This window comes from Hippopotamus amphibius, chromosome X, assembly GCF_030028045.1.
Source record: "Hippopotamus amphibius kiboko isolate mHipAmp2 chromosome X, mHipAmp2.hap2, whole genome shotgun sequence".
NCBI lineage: Eukaryota > Metazoa > Chordata > Mammalia > Artiodactyla > Hippopotamidae > Hippopotamus > Hippopotamus amphibius.
This window is the reverse complement of record NC_080203.1, coordinates 4,553,524-4,571,534: the sequence shown is the minus strand read 5'-3', so window position 1 is coordinate 4,571,534 and position 18,011 is coordinate 4,553,524. Positions and strand designations below refer to the sequence as shown.

Genomic DNA, 18,011 nt, shown 5'->3' with positions numbered 1-18,011 from the left:
TGGTTTACTAGCTATATGGCTTTGGCCAAGTCAATTCTCCTCTTAGAGCTTTAGTTTCTTCATCTGTAAAACGAGGATCAAAATATTTGGCAGAGTTGTTGAGAGGATCAGATGAAAGAATGATGGTAGAAATAACTGGAAAACTGCGAAATCTTGGTCACATATAGGGTCCTATATAATCATGTGATTTGATCCTCACAGTAACCGTATGAGGTAAGTGAGATTACTCCCATTTTACAGATCAGAAAACAGCCTCAGACTGAGTGGCAGAGCCCACACTAGCCACCTGGGCTCCCGACTTTTATCTAGGGCTGCACTGTACTGCTTTCTATAGGTATAAGACACTTTTTGGTTACCCGAGACATAACTCCAAAAGGCTTCAACCATCAAGTGGCACATCTCCTGTGAGGAAGAGAGCTTGGTGAGTCTGAAAGTCATTTCGTCTTAAAGACACATAAATACTACGGCATGTTTACATGCATCATTATAACAGTATCTCACCCTTCATGCACTGTAAATGTCCACTCTTAGCTGCAGGCAGGAGCCACAGCCTCCCCAGGGAGCTATGTAAAATGCTTCCCTCTGACACAGCAAAAGCAGGAATGCTGGGGGCTTGCTATGAGACTGCTTTTTGTTTTGTTTTTCAGATTATAAAAAACTCATTGGTAAACAAGCATAGACACATGTTCCCATTTGTTCTCATATATATAACTTGTGTATACATGGACCTTCCATGTAGAAAACAGAAAAGGAGACAAAGCTCAGGCCTGAATCAGAAGAGAGAGGCTGAGGAACAGGGAAAGCCAAAGACAGTGGCTGAGGTCATAGTCTGAGTGCTGAGCTCATAGTGTTTGTTGCCTCACTTCCCACTCTGGCCTTTTCTTCCTTCCATCCTTCTTTGTTTCTAGGGAAAAGTGAGCTTCAAAAATGCCCAAGAGTATTTGACGAAAAGTGACAACTAATTGTGTTGCCCTAATTTCATATACCTCACATTGTTCCCTTTCTCAATGTTACTTCGCTTCCCACATTCTGTTTTACTTCTTTACTTTGTACTTATTTCCTTCCTAGATTTCTCTACTCCCACCCTCTCTTACTGACTCCCTTTCTCCTAATCTATTTCTATTTCTTTTCTTCTGATCTCTTTTTGTTTTAGACCACACTGCTATTTATCTTCCTGATCCTAATAATAACTTTTGCCCAATATTTACTGAATATTTACTGGGCCAAGAACTATGCTATGTGTTTAGGGATAGGTAGGAAGATTAAAAGTTCAGTCAGTTTCAGTCCCTGTTTTCTAGGAGTTTGCAGTCCAGCAAGGAGCCTTGTGAACACATCATAGCCATATAATGTGATCAGAGTTCTAACAGATATGAACAAACTGTGATGGGAATTCAGTAGAGGGAGGGGCAAAGTACCTACAGGTGCTGGAAAATGTGGCTCAGAGAAGGCAATTAGGATGGTGAGCTGGGTTGCAAAAGATGAGCAGGTGCTCAGTTGATGAAGATGCAGCAAAGGCCAGTGCACAGGAAAAGGGCACTGCTTATTTGAGGGATGACAAGGAGTTTGCTGTAGTTAGATGACAGTGTGCATGATAAAGGCCTACCTGTGCTGGCTTCAGGGTTTTCATCAGTGAGGTGAAGGGGGACAAAGAAGAGGGTGCTGGTTTAAGTAAATGAACAGTCTGACTAATAAGACATTTAAAAAGAAGTGCAGACCTCAAAAAAGATGGTGGAGGAGTAGGACATGGAGATCACCTTCCTCCCCACAAATACATCAAAAATACATCAACTTGGGGAGTGGCTCCTGGAGAACACCTTCCGAATGCTGGCAGGAGACTTCAGACTGGCAAAAAGGCAAGAGAATTTTCACGTAATTGGGAAGCGCAAAGGAAAGAAGGGAAAAAGAGAGACAAAGAATCCTGAGGAGACCAGCCCCTCTGAGAGGGAGCTGTAAGGGGGGAAGGCTCCCACACACTGGGAGCCCCCTCACTGGCGGGGAAGGACGGGGGAGCCTCGGAGCCCCCAGAAGAGAGAGCAATGGAAGGTGTGCCTAGGGCAGAGCAGAGAGATCCCTGCACGGAGGAGTCAGGCAGCACTCCCCAGCCAGAGAAGCTAATCTGCTCACCCTAGGCAGTCCTGGCGGCCAGGCACCGAGGCTTGGGCTTCAGAGAACAGACACCAGGGAGAGAGCTGGGGCTGGCTGCGTGAGAACAGCCTGGGAGGCAGGTGTGCCAGCAAGCTAGGAGGGAGTTTGGGGAAAATCCTGGGCCAGACGGAGAGGCAGGGGACTTTTGTTTCAGAGTGCTTGGGAGGAACTTCCTCTCAGGAAACTCACAGGCTGCGAAGCTATGCAACCTGCAGCTGCTGGCTTGAAGCGCCTGCTGGCCATGCCCCGCACCACCGACCCGTGGCTGCTGGATCAAAAAGCCCGCCTGCAGGGCCCCATGCCCCTGCCCTGCTGCGCACCACCTGGCCCTGCCTACTGCCTGCCTGCTTCTCCGCTCCCCTCACCTGCCACGTGCTGCACACACTGCTGCCTGCCCACCTGCTGCCGCCAAGGGTTCTCTGTGTAAGGCAAGTCATTGGCCATACCCTCCCGGCAGCAGGTGAAGCCCACCAAAACCAAGGGTCCCGCGATCAGGACCAACTTCCCTGGGAGAATGCACAGCACACCTCAGGCTCACGCTGACCTCTGCTGCTATAAGCACTCCCTCAGATTTCAGTTAGACTGCCATATCCTTCCCTTCCCCCAACCTGAAGTTGCAAGTGAGCCCCAATCACCCTCTTTTGCCCCCTCTTGCCTGGGTGCGGAACCGACTCCTGAGAGCAACCCACACGCAAAGTAGAGACAAAACCCAAAACTGATTCCCGAGGACTGCAGGACCAAAGAAGAGAAAGAGAAAGTGCTGCAGGAGGAGCAGATTTAATGCCCATAATAGGCTTGATAGACCCTGCATCTGTGGATAACCTGAATAGACGAGTGTTTCTACAATAGAGACTGTAGACATAGGGGACAACTGGGGACTGTGGGGACAAATACACACAGGACTAACACCAGATCACAGTCTGAGCTCTCCATAGTCCTCTACTCAGCAGGTGCAGAGCCCTACCTAGAAGTATTGGAGGACTTCTTGGTATGTTTGTCTTGTTTCTGCTCTTAGGTACTTGTTAGTTAAATTTTTACTATATATATTTATATGTGGATTTGCTTGTAATTGTTATGAGTACTCTCTTCTTTCTTTTCTTGCTCCTTCTTTTTCTCTTCTCTTTGGTTTCTTTTCCACTTCTCTTTTTGCAAGTGCAAGTGTGCACATCTCCCTGTGTGATTTTGACTGATTAGAGTCGCTTTTACCACCAGTCTTGTAGATCTGTCTTTCCTTTCCCGTTCTTCCCTTTTTTCTTCCTTTTTTCTTTGCTCTCCTCTACCTCCTTTTTTTCCATGCTGTGCTGAAAGCTTTCAGGGTCTTGGTACCCCGGCCGGGGGTCAAACCTGGGCCTCTGAGACAGCAGAGTGGAGTCAAGGATATTGGACCACCAGAGAACTCCTGACCCCATGGAATATTAATCAGCAAGTGCTCCCCTAGAGTTCTCATTCTTAACACCAAGCTCCAATTCCAAACAAAGGCCAGGAAGCTCCAATGCTTGACACCTCAAGCCAAATAGAACAGAGATAAGAAGAATTACTACTAGGCAGTGTAGGGAAAGGAGACAGCAAATACTATAATTTAGACAAAATGAGAAAACAAAGAAGCACCTTGTAGGCAAAGGAGCAAGATAAAAACCCACATCACCAAATAAATGAAGGAGAAATTGGAAAATTGCCTCAAAAAGAATTCAGAGTAATGATAGTAAAGATGATCCAAAATCTCAAAAACAAAATACAGAAAATAAAACAAACATTTAATAAGGACCTAGGAGAACTAAAGAGCAAATGAACAGTAATGAACAACACAATAAATGAAATTAAAAATACTCTAGATGGTGTAAACAGCAGAATAACCGAGGCAGAAGAATGAGTAAATGAGTTGGAACATAAAATGGGGGAAATAACTGCCACAGAGCAGGAAAAATAAAAAAAAAGAATAAAAAGAATGGAAGACAGTCTCAGAGACCTCAGGGATAACATTAAGCATGCCAACATTCTAATCATAGGTGTCCCAGAAGAAGAGGAAAAAAAGAAAGGGTCTGAGAAAATATCTGAGGATATAATGGTGGAAAACTTCCCCAACATGGGAAAGGAAATAGTAAACCAAGTCCAAGAAGTTCAGAGAGTCCCATACAGAATAAACCAAAGGAGAAACACACCGAGGCACATATTAATCAAACTAATGAAAATTAAACACAAAGAAAAAATATTAAAAGCAGCAAGAGAAAAGCAACAAATAACATATAAGGGAAAACCCATAAGGATAGCAGCTGATCACTCTGCAGAAACTCTGCAAGCCAGAAGGGAGTGGCAGGAGATACTTAAATTCTTGAAAGAGAAAAACCTACAGCCAAGAATACTCTACCCAGCAAGAATCTCATTCAGATTTGATGAAGAAATCAAAAGCTTTACAAACAAGCAAAAGTTAAAGATAATTCAGCACCACCAAAGCAGACTTACAACAACTGCTAAAGGAATTCCTCTAGGCAGTAAACACAAGAGAAGGAAAAGACCCCCCCCCCCCAAAAAAAGCCAAAACAATGAAGAAAATGGGAATAGGAACATACATGTCAATAATTACCGTAAATGTAAATAGATTAAATGCTCCAATCAAAAGACACAGACTGGCTGAATGGATACAAAAACAAGACCCTTATATATGCTGTCTACAAGAAACCCACTTCAGACCTAGGGACACACAGACTGAAAGAAAGGGGATGGAAAAAGATTTCCATGCAAATGGAAGTCAAAAGAAAGCTGGAGTAGAATACTCATATCAGACAAATAAGACCTTAAAATAAAGACTATTACAAGAGACAAGGAAGGACATTCCATAATGATCAAGGGATCAACCCAAGAAGAAGATATAACAATTGTAAATATCTATGCACGCAACATAGGAGCACCTGAAGACATAAGGCAAATGCTAACAGACATAAAAGGGGACATCGACAGTAACACAATAATAGTAGGAGATGTGACAAGCCCACTTTCACCAATAGACCGATCATCCAAACAGAAAATAAATAAGGAAACACAAGCCTTAAATGAGACATTAGACCATCTTGTCTTCATTGATATTTATCGGACATTCTATCCAAAAACTACAGAATACACTTTCTTCTCAAGTGCACATGGAACATTCTCCAGGATAGATCACATCTTGTGGCACAAATCAAGCCTCAGTAAATTCAAGAAAATTGAAATCATATCTCTGACCACAATGCCATGAGACTAGATATCAATTACAGGAAAAAAACTGTAAAAAATACAAACACATGGAGCCTAAACAATATGCTATTAAACAACCAAGAAGTCACTGCAGAAATCAAAGAGGAATAAAAAAAAACCTAGAAACAAATTACAATGAAAACACGATGTCCCAAAACCTATGGGAAGCAGCAAAAGCAGTTCTAAGAGGGAAGTTTATAGTAATACAATCCTACCTCAAGAAATAAGAAAAATTTCGAATAAACAACCTAACCTTACACCTAAAACAATTAGAGAAAGAAGAACAAAAAAACCCCAAAGTGAGCAGAAGGAAAGAAATCATAAAGATCAGATCAGAAATAAACAAAAAAGAAATGAAGGAAACAATAGCAAAGATCAATAAAACTAAAAGCTGGTTCTTTGAGAAGATAAATAAAATTGATAAACCAATAGCCAGACTCATCAGGAAAAAAAAAGGGAGAAGACGCAAATCAACAGAATTAGGCATGAAAAAGGAGAAGTGACAACTGACACCTCAGAAATACAAAAGATCATGAGAGACTACTACAAGCATCTATATGCCAATAAATTGGATAACCTGGAAGAAATGGATAAATTCTTAGAAAAGTACAGTCTTCCAAGGCTGAATCAGGAAGAAACAGAAAATATGAACAGACCAATCACAAGCACTGAAATTGAGACTGTGATTAAAAACCTCCCAACAAATAAAAGCCCAGGGCTGGATGGCTTCACAGGCGAATTCTATCCAACATTTAGAGAAGAGCTAACACCTATCCTTCTCAAACTCTTCCAAAATAGAGCAGAAGGAAGAATACTCCCAAACTCATTCTACAAGGCCATCATCACCCTGATACCAAAACCAGACAAAGATGCCGCAAAAAAGAACATTACAGGCCACCATCACTGATGAATATAGATGCAAAAATCCTCAACAAAATACTAGGTAACAGAATCCAATAGCACATTAAAAGGATCATACACCATGATCAAGTGGAGTTTATCCCTGGAATGCAAGGATTCTTCAATATATGCAAATCAATCAATGTGATACATTGTATTAACAAATTGAAGGATAAAAACAATATATGATCATTTCAATAGATGCAGAAACAGCTAGCACTAATTGATGAATTTAGTACAATAGCAGGATAGAATATTAATGCACAGAAATCCCTTATATACCTATACACTAACAATGAAAGAGCAGAAAGAGAAATTAAGGAAACAATCCCATTTACCATTGCAATGAAAAGAATAAAATACCTAGGAATAAACCTGCCTAAGGAGCAAAAGACCTGTATGCAGAAAAGTATAAGACACTGATGAAAGAAATCAAAGACGATACAAACAGATGGAGGGACATACCATGTTCCTGGATTAGAAGATCAACATTGTGAAAATGACTATCCTACCGAAAGCAATTTACAGATTCAACACAATCCCTATCAAATTACCAATGACATTTTTCACAGAACTAGAATGAGAACATTTACGATTTGCATGGAAATGCAAAAGACCCTGAATAGCCAAAGCAATCTTGAGAAGGAAAGACGGAGTTGGTGGAATCAGGCTTCCTGACTTCAAACTATAGTACAAGGCTACAGTTATCAAGACAGTATGGTTTTGGCACAAAAACAGACAGGAAGATCAATGGAACACAATAGAAAACCAGAGATAAACCCATGCACATATGAGCACCTTATCTTTGATAAAGAAGGCAAGAATATATAGTGGAAAAAAGACAGCCTCTTTAATAAGTGGTGCTGGGATAATTGGACAGCTACATGTAAAAGAATGAAATTAGAACAATTCCTAACACCATAGACAATAATAAACTCAAAATGGATTAAGGACCTAAATCTAAGGCCAGACACTATAAAACTCTTAGAGGAATACATAGGCAGAACACTCTATGACATAAACCAAAGCAAGATCCTTTTTGACCCTCCTCCTAGAATAATGGAAATAAAATCAAGAATAAACAAATGGGACCTAATGAAACTTAAAATCTTTTGCACAGAAAAGGAAACCATAAAGAAGACAAGAAGACAGCCCTCAGAATGGAAGAAAATATTTGCCAACAAAGCAACTGACAAAGGATTAACCTCCAAAATATACAAGCAGCTCATGCAGCTTAATACCAAAAAAGCAAATAACCCAATCCAAAAATGGACAGAAGACCTAAATAGGCATTTCTCCAAAGAAGACATGCAGATGGCTAACAAACACATGAAAAGATGCTCAATATCACTAGTCATTAGAGAAATGCAAGTCAAAGCCACAATGAGGGATCACCTCACACCGGTCAGAATGGCCATCATCAAAATATCTAGAAACAATAAATGCTGGAGAGGGTGCAGAGAAGAGGGAACCCTCCTGCACTGTTGGTGGGAATGTAAGTTGGTACAGCCACTATGGAAAACAGTATGGAGGTTCTTTAGAAAACTAAAAATAGAACTACCATATGACCCAGTAATCCCACTCCTGGGCATATACCCAGAGAAAACCATAATCCAAAAAGAAACATGTACCACAATGTTCATTGCAACACTATTTACAACAGCCAGGACGTGGAAGCCACCTAAATGCCCATCAACAGATGAATGGATAAAGACAATGTGGCACATATATACAATGGAATATTACTCAGCCATAAAAAGGAATGAAATTGAGTTATTTGTAGTGAGGTGGATGGACCTAGAGTCTGTCATACATAGCAAAGTAAGCCCAAAAGAGAAAAACAGATACCGTATGCTAACTCATATATGTGGAATCTTAAAAAATGGTACTGATGAACCCAATGAGAGGGCAAGAATAAAGACATGGATATAGAGAAGGGAGCTGAGGACACTGTGGGGGGTGGGGGTGGGGGGAGGGCAAACGGGAAGTTGGGATGAAGTGAAAGAGTGTCATTGACATATATACACTACCAAATGTAAAATAGATATCTAGTGGGAAGCTGCTGCATAACACAGGGAGATCAACTCGATGATGGGTGATGACTTAGAGGGCCAGGATAGGGAGGGTGGGATGGAGTCGTGGGAGGGAGGGGATATGGGGGTATATGTAGAAATACAGCTGAGTCACTTTGGTGTACCACAAAAACTGGCACAACAGTGTAAAGCAATTATATTCCAATAAAGAGCTTTAAAAAAAAAAAGCAGTGCTGTTCTTTATGAGTATTGTTGTCACATTGCTATAAGTGGAGGGGGACAGAACTCTCAGGCTTCTAAGAATGTTGTAAATGCTCTAAATACTACATGGGACTCATTTATAATTAGCAAATTCATTGTGAATAGAGGCCTGCTGCTAAATGCCCTTGCTATTAAATAAAGGAGCACTTCACTTGTTGGCCTGCTTACTTATTAATTTGCTTAGTAATCTCTTTTTTTCATGGGTAAACAAAAAGGAAAGAAAAAAACTCACTACTCTGGCTTTGCTAAGAAGCTTTCACACTCACATATATTATTTCATTTAGTCATCCTATAAGCTGGTTATGACCAAGTCTCTGAAATAATAATTCTGAACAGCACTTTATTTAGCTCTGTAGTCACTTTGTGTTCTATAGGTGGAGAAGGAACAGTTGATTTAATCGCAATTTTTTTAAGTAATAGAAGAAAATTACCTTTTAATTTCCCTTGCCCTATCTATCATGGCACATTTCAATCATTTGCTATAATTTTTACCTAAATTGTCAAAGAAGGGAAATCAAAGCCAAAGTTGTAGTACTGAGAAGACAGAAGCAGGAGGCAGAGATTAATGGTTAATAATTCCCATTCATGCATCTAGTTTTCTGATAATTCTCTATGCCCTGGAACTTGATAAATACAAACTAGAGTGACAACTTTGACCAAGTTGCAATTCTGTTCCTACCTTCTTAGCCAATGCCAGGCTCTTAGCTACATGATAGATGTTTACAGAATGAAAACTGTCCCCCCAAATGAAGATTCTTGATGTGATTTCTAGTTTGTCCCTCCTGAGTCTTGACCTCTCCTATACAGACAGCATATCTCTATAGTTCATCCTAGAGTAATTCCCATACTCACCAAACTGAAATTGACTCTTCCAAATTCCTTCAAGCATTTTGATCTGAGAATAAGGACACTTCTCCTTCTAGAAAGACACCTCATGTGGATTTTGGAATGAGGTAATGAAAACCTTTATGTATCAGTGCATGACCAACTCAAGAGTGTTTCTCGGATAGCACTCATGTTGATTGTTTCCAGAAATGCTAATTAGAGAGTTAGTTGAAGCCCTGGATGTACTTGAGACCACCAGGACCTCAGAGTATATTCAGATATGGCCCCATGACTCTGTGTTAACCCCCAAGCATCCATCCAACTTTCCCAAACCCCAGTTTTCAGAAGTGGGGCAAAGTAATGGAGTATATACTTTATTGGATTCAACGACAAATCAGACAAAGACCCAATTTCTAAACCCAAATGACCCAGTTTTTAAAATTGCAAAGGACTTGAATAGACTTGGAATATCTTCTTCTCCAAAGAAGATATAGAAATGGCTAATAAGCATGTGAAAAGATGCTTAATATCACTGGTCATAAGGGAAATGCAAATGAAAACCACAATGAGATACCACCTTACACTCATTAGTGTGCCTTCTATCAACAGTAAGAACAATAAAATTAAAAAAAAAGTATAGACACGGATATGGAAAAATTTGAACTTTGGTGTACTGTTGGGAATATAAAATGGTGTAGCCAGTATGAAAAATGGTATGTTAGATCCTCAAAAAATTAAAAATAGAATTAAAATATGACCCAGCAATTCCACTTCAGGGTATATACCCCCAAAATTGAAAACAAGGTCTTAAAGAGATACTTGTACACCCATGTTCATAGCAGCATAATTCTCAACAACCAAAAGATGAATGCAACCAAAGTATTCATAGAGAGAAGAATGCATGAACAAAATGTGGTCCATCCATACAATGGTATATTATTCACCCTTAAAAAGGAAGGAAATTGTGACACATGCTACAACATGAATGAACCTTGAGGAGGTTATGCTAAGTGAAATAAGCCAGTCACAAAAAGACAAATACTGTATGATTCCACTTATGTGAGGTACTTAGAGAAGTCAGATTCATAGAGACAGAAAGTAGAATGGTGGTTGCCAGGGGGATGGTGGAGGGGAGAATAGCATTTCTGGTTTCATGGGGACAGAGTTTCAGTTTTGCAAGATGGAAAAGTTCTAGAAGTTGGTTGTACACCATTGTGAACAAATTAAAAGTGGTTAAGATGGTAAATTTTAGGCTGTCTAATGAGGAAGGCTAATTAAAATAAGAGAGAACTAAAATATAAGGGAGAACACAAAAAGTACACAGAAAGGCACAAATGCTAAGTCAAGAGAATTCAAAAGAGGAAGGGAGCATGCTGGATTAGGAAGAGGTCAGTAAACCAACAGAAAGGGGAGAAAATGCAGGTGGAAGAGAAGTAATCACTTGCACCAGTTTACTGAGAGTGTTGAGATATCCAGAGCATATGTGCGGAGGTACCTGGCACCACATCACAGCAAAGGAAAGAGTGGATGAGACTCAAATACTATCTATGGTTTATCAATTTTGTTTATCTTTTCAAAGAACCAATTTTAGTTTCATTGATCTTTTGTATTGTTTTTTAGTCTCTGTTTCATTTATTTTTGCTCTGATCTTTATGATTTCCTTCCTTCTACTAACTTAGGGTTTTGTTTATTCTTTTCCTAGCTCCTTAATGTGTATGGTTAGGTTGTTTATTTGAGATTTTTCTTGTTTCCTGAGGTAACCGTGTATTGCGATAAACATCCATCTTAGAACTGCTTTTGCCATATCCCAAAGATTTTGGATCACTGTGTTTTCATTTTCACTTGTCTCCACGTATTTTTTAATTTCTTCTTTGATTTCTTCAGTGATTCATTGATTGTTTAGGAGCATATTTTTAGCCTCCATATATTTGTGGGTTTTTTGCAGTTTTTTTGTTGATTCCTACTCTCATGGCATTATGGTCAGAAAAGATGCTTGATAGAATTTCAGTTTTCTAAACTTACAGAGCCTTGCTTTGTGCCCTAGCATGTGATCTCTCCTGGAAAATGTTCCAGGTGCACTTGAAAAGAATTTGTATTCTGCTGCTTTCAGATGAAATGTCCTATAAATATCAGTTGTCTATCTGTTCTAATGTGTCATTTAAGGCCAGTGTTTCCCTATTAATTTTCTGCCTGAATGATCTGTCGCTGTAAGTGGGATGTTAAAGTCCCCTACTATTATTGGGTTATTTTCAATTTCTCCCTTTATGTCTGTTAATATTTGCTTTATATATTTAGGTGCTCCTATGTTGGGTACATATATATATTTACACTTGTTATATTTTCTTTTTGGATTGATCCCTGGATCATAATGTAATATGATTTTCTTGTGTTTTCTATCAGTCTTTATTGAAGTCCATTTTGTCTGATATAAGTATTGCTACCCTAGTTTTCTTTTCATTTCCATTTCCATGGAATACTTTTGTCCATCCCCTCAGTCTGTATGTGTCTTTAGATCTAAAGTGTGTCTCTTGTAGGCAGCACATATATGGTCTTGTTTTTTTTTTTAATCCATTCAGCTACTCTATGTCTTTTGATTGCAGCATTTAGTCCATTTACATTTAAAGTAATTATTGATATGTATGTTCTTATTGGCATTTTGTTAATTGTTTTTGTCTGCTGGTGGTTGAGGCTGGTCCTAAGGCTAGAGTAGGCTCACTGGAGGATAGGGCCAGAGCCCAGGGGATTCTGGGGCTGGTGCCTGCCCACTGGTGGGTGGAGCTGGGTCCCAGCATCTCTGGCTAGAGGTCCTTAGGGGTCCTGGGTCTGGTGCCTGCACACTGGTTTGTGGGGCAGATCCTGTGCCCTCTGGTGGGCAGGGCCATGACCAGGGGTAGCTGTGGGTTCAGGGGGTTCCTTCTTAATATTTAGTTGTAGAAGATCTTTTCTGGTACATTTTAGTCTTTTTCATCAAAGTTTTTTTCTGCAAATAGTTGTGATTTTGCTGTGTCCATGAGAGGAGGTGAGCTCAGGGTCTTTCTACTATGCCATCTTGGCTGATGCCCCTGTTTGTTTCTGTTTCAATCAATTCACCAGTGACAGAGTATGATTGTTGTCAGGACATTTATACCTACTGTAGAAAAGGGTGGGAAGGCCACCAGTTTATGAATACAAGTTAACCCACAATGAATATCATTCACCCCAGAGAGAAAATACCAAGTGGTGACCTGATTTGTGGCTATTTTTAAAGAAATTCCCCAAAATTTTAAAAGATGTTAAGGATAAGAAACTAAACTTTTCTAAACTATGGGTGGAAATTGACTATTTTCTTTAATGTAAAATAAGATAAAATATTATTTTAGAGCATTCAAATATTCTAACTTGAAAATAAGAAAAAGAACATAAGAATTACTGTTTCCAAAATTTAGGTAAGAATTTATGAATACTTTAAAAGTAGTTCTAAGAATAATAACTGTCTTCTTTTTAAGTGTAGAGGTTTATTTCTTCCTTTTCACTTGCTTTTATTATTTTTAATTTTCAAAAAGTGTAATCAAGGTAATAATGCATATAGTTAAGAAAAAATTAACATAAAGACATAATGAAAACCAGGAAACTCATATCCCCATGTACCCCAACCTTATCCAGCAATTCATAATTATTTTTAATTCTCTTAGCTGATACTTCTAATAGTTATTTATATATTTCTAAATAATATGCTTATACTGCTATCAGTTTTACACATAACCATTCATCCTTTCATGATAATGATTTACCTCATTTATGCAACCTTTCCTCTATCTTCTAATACAATTATAACAATATTTTTTAGTTCAATCAATAATCAGTGGTAACATCACTATAAATAACTAGATAAATACATCTAGCCTCTTGCTACAAACTGCACTGGTTCCTCTCCAGGTCTGCTTGCTGTGTAGCTTTCATCTTAGGAATTCCCTTCATCTGTCTCCTCTGTAGGATACCCTCTTCTCTGGATCCAGTGTCTTTGTCTCTCTTGTTCTACTCTCTTGTTTTAATAGAACATATCCTCCAGTATTTTCCTAAGGTGGAATCTATGGGAAGTGACATTTCTGAGTTCTTGCAGGTCTGAAAATAACTACTTTATCTTTCCACTGAACTGATACTTTGGCTAGGCATAGGATTCAAGGTTGAAAATCATTTGTCCTTCAGATTTGAGATTTACAGCTCCATTGTCTTCCACAGTCCAATGTAGGTGAGAAGTCTGATGCCATACTGCTAATCATTTCTTTTTAGATAACATTTATTGTCTTTCTAGAATCTCTTTAGACTATCATTTATCCCTGGTTTTCTAAAATTTCAAGATGATGTGACTTTATGTTGGCTTATGTGAACACTCCATTTGTAAAGATATCTTGTATTAGTTATTTGTTAATGTCCTTTGTTCCCATTTCTCTGTTGACTCATTCTGCAGCTTCTGAGTTGGATGAATTTTCTGGGTTCATCCCTAAGTCCCTTAACCTTTTCTTTTACATTCTCCATTTTTTTCCTCTTTAACCCTTCTCATAGGGAGATTTTCTTCAGTTTATTTTCCCACCTCTGTATGGAAATTTTTATTTTGGAAGTTATTTTTCATTTCAAAAGCTCTTCCTTATTCTCTGATTTCCCTTTATATTAGCATCCTATTCTTATTCTATGTATATGATATATTTATAAATATATAAGATAAAATTTACTTTTGTTTTTCTTAAATTCTTTAATTCCCTAAATTATCAGTGTTCCTTCCAAGATGAGGTTTCCCTTTTAGGCTTTCTTTTTAATCTTTACTTTTCTCTTTTACATTGCAAATTTCACTTTGGTAATCTTTGGTATCCCAATGTTATTTGGCAACATAAAAGATGTCCATATGCTCAGTATACCTGAGCTGCGTTTATTGATTGGTAAACTACTATTTAAGAAGAATATTTGGAAGGATGTCATTTTATGGGGTACTCCAAAATGACATTCAACTTCTTTAGAAGAGAAGTTTCTGCTGTTCTTCAGGAAAATATACATCTGGCTGTAGACTTTTACGTATTGGGTAGGCTCCAGGGTCATGACTACTCTGTACACAGACTTTTAGCCAATCCCCCTAATAGTACCCCCATGATTTTTTAAATTAATTTTTCTTGGAGTATGGTTGCTTTACAATGTTGTGTTAGCCTCCACTGTACAATGCAATGAATCAGCCATACACATACAGATATCCCCTCCCTTTTGGACTTCCCTCCTATTTAGGTTACCACAGTGCATTAAGTAGAGTTCCCTGTGCTTTACAGTATGTTCCCATTAGTTGTCTATTTTATACATAGTATCAATAATGTATATGTGTCAATCCCAGTCTCCCAATTCCTCCCACCCCACCACTTTCCCCCTTGGTACCCATACATTTGTTCTCTACGTCTGTGTCTCTATTTCTGCCTTGCAAATAAGATCACCTATACCATTTCTCTAGATCCCACATATATGCATTATTATACAGTATTTGCTTTTCTCTTTCTGACTTACTTCACTCTGTATGACATGCTCTAGGTCCATCCACATCTCTACAAATGACCCAATTTCATTCCTTTTTATGGCTGAGTAATATTCCATTGTATATATATACCACATCTTCTTTATCCATTCATCTGTTGATGGACATTTAGGTTTCTTCCAGTACCCCCATGATTTATTGTCTGCTGTACCAAGCACCTTGAATATTGAGTTTCTCCAGGGTTCTATCTCACTCCAGCTTGATAATCACTTCTTATGTTCTCTTTCCACATTCATTTTTCTTAAAAAATGCATTACAATCTTTTGTCTGACTGAAATCCTTTCTCTAGTTCTCCTGGTACTTGTGGGTTTAAACCTATTTTATTTCTTTACCCTCATTTTAATGGGATTTTTAAAGAAAGCAGTGATAAAACATGTAGTTGCTCCTCAGAAATCCACAGTTCATCTATTTTGCAGAGTGTTGCTATAAGGTAGTCATTTGTCTTCATTTGAAAATGAGTCTTTGTTCCTACCTATACCTTCTTTTCCTTTCCTTTTTCTTTCACCTCACATTTTATTTAATCCTTGATCATAGTACAGATCAGAAATAGAGTTTTGAATCATTTATATCAGTTTTAAACAGTTTTGTGCTCACCCGTTTAGCTTTATGAGGCAAGTAAGGTTTGATATGTCTCTCTAAAGGAGGAAAAATGAAGCAAAAGAAGTTATGATTAAATTTCACTATTTTTACTTTTAATGCACTTCATTTCTTTTCTGTGAGTCAGTGGTTCCCACCCACTGTTAGTTCCTTCATATTGTAGCAATGTAGAGAAAGCATAGCACACTCACATTAGAGATCTGTTTTTATACATTCCATATTTTTTTTCAAATCTCATAATCAACATCCTTTCAATAACAAATAGATTGACCATGGAGAGGAACTAAGGAGGAAGACTGAGATCACCATCTTTGCAGAAGACTTTTAAATGATTCTTTTTTGTTCTCTTTTATTTCCACCACTCCTTGGAATTAGAGGAATGGTTATCATTTTTTGACATCTACATCTACAGTTTCTTAATCTATTCTAGTACTCTCTCTACCTTCAAACCTCCACTGCACCTCTTCCCAGTCACAAAAAACAAGTCTACCACATTTTTCACAAGGTATCCATGACTGTGTTTCAGATATCTGAAATTAGCAATCATCATCCCCTTAATGCATTTGTCACTTCTCTATTGTAGTAACCAAACTGGAACAGCGTATTTTAAACATGGCCCAACCTGTGCAGGATAAAAGGGACTTATCATCTTATTTGTTCTAGGTAACTCCTAAGTCAGACTCAAATCAAATTTGGCTTTTCAAGAGTTACGCCACATGGGCGGCTTATATTACATTTGCCCTTTCCCTATATCCTGGCATCTTATTTATAACATGTAATTTTTCTTAAGCTTTTTTATCCCAGAACTTTTTGAGAATCTATGTGTAAGAATATATACATACTACCATGTGTAAAACAGATAGCTAGTGGAAACCTGCTGTATAGCACAGGAAGCTCAGCTCCATGCTCTGTGATGACCTAGATGCATGGGATGGCAGCTGGGATGGGAGGGAGGTCCAAAAGGAAGGGGATATATGTATACATATAGCGGATTCACTTCATTGTACAGCAGAAACTAACACAACATTGTAAAGCAACCATACTCCAAGAAAAATTAATTTTAAAATAAAATGAAAAAAGAAAATGTTAATCTTTTGATTTCAGCCTGTTCTTTCAAACTTCAGAAATTCTCTTTGAGTCTAATTCAGAAGATACTCCTCTTCATTAATGCCAGCTTACAAATTTGAATGTTCTACATTATATATCTTCATTTAAGCCACAGATGACAGCATTTAAGAAGAAAGGGTCAAAGACAAAGCCCTGTGGCTTATCACAGGAACGTCCATTCAGGTTGATGTCCCTCCATCAGTCAATTATATCTGACTTCCGTTGGTCAACCAACTACATCAGCATAATTGTACTATTTTTTCAACTGCTGTTTCTTCTTCATGAAGACATAATTTTAAAAAGTTAGTCAGATGTCTTGATAAAGTCTATATATTTCCTGTTCCACCAGTCTAGTAAACTTTTTTTAATTAATTAATTTATTTATTGGCTGTGTTGGGTCTTCATTGCTGTGCATGGGGTCTCTCTAGTTGTGGTGAGCGGTGGGCAGTCTAGTAAACTTTTCATGAATTTTTTTAAAGGTTAGTTTGGCATAATTTCTTCTTAATGAACTCAGGCTGGCTATCAGTAGTTAGTGCTAACTGCTCTTAAAACATCTGTTTAATAATATATTCTAGGGAATTTTCATTTTAATATGTCACAGTAAGGACACCTTTGCTCCCTTTTCTTCTCTGGAACCAACCAAAACTATAAGGAAAATGAGATATAAAAACCAAAACTCCATCTTCAATGAAAACCAAAAGCATTTTTAAACCTCATCCCAAAAAGTAAGGGCTCCCAAATGCAGTAAAAATTGCATCAGGGTGAAGAAGACACTGAGGATGCCTACTGTTCTGGATTTCAGGCCAAGAATAGAGTCCTAAAAGGTGGGTGGCAGGACCTGACTGAGAAACACATGACCCCTGTTTTGAAACAAAATGGTTTCATGCTGGTAGTGAGAACATCCTGGAATACTGTTTGACTACCACATAGTAGTGAGGAAATAGAGACTGGAAAAATTAAAGGTTATGATACTACGCATACACACACATGCATGCACACACATGTGTGCGCACACACACACACACACACACACTACAGCATACATAGAGGTCTTTCTTGTGAGTTATTTATCTTGTGACCAGATGATGGTCAAACTACTCACTTTCAACTACTTACTCTCAACTACTAACTGCTATCCTACTCATTCTCTCAGTGCCTCTCCAAAATGATACTTTCACATATAACAGTGCTAGCAAAGAACTCCTCTAATACAACTTCAAGTAACAATTGAAAAAAAAATATGGTACTGATGCAAAATATGTTACAAAGAGGAGAAATAACCAATAGAGAATTGTGTAAAAACACACAAAACAAACATAGAATACATGAAAAGCTGTCAGCAGAAATCATAAAATTAATATAAG

General features: G+C 38.3%; 1 protein-coding gene across 1 annotated transcript in view; it reads right to left on the bottom strand.

The window, feature by feature from the left end:
- The window catches only part of GABRA3 (gamma-aminobutyric acid type A receptor subunit alpha3), a 254,392-nt gene that overhangs the window by 589 nt on the left and 235,792 nt on the right, over positions 1-18,011 (bottom strand). The gene's annotated exons all lie outside the window — the stretch shown is intronic.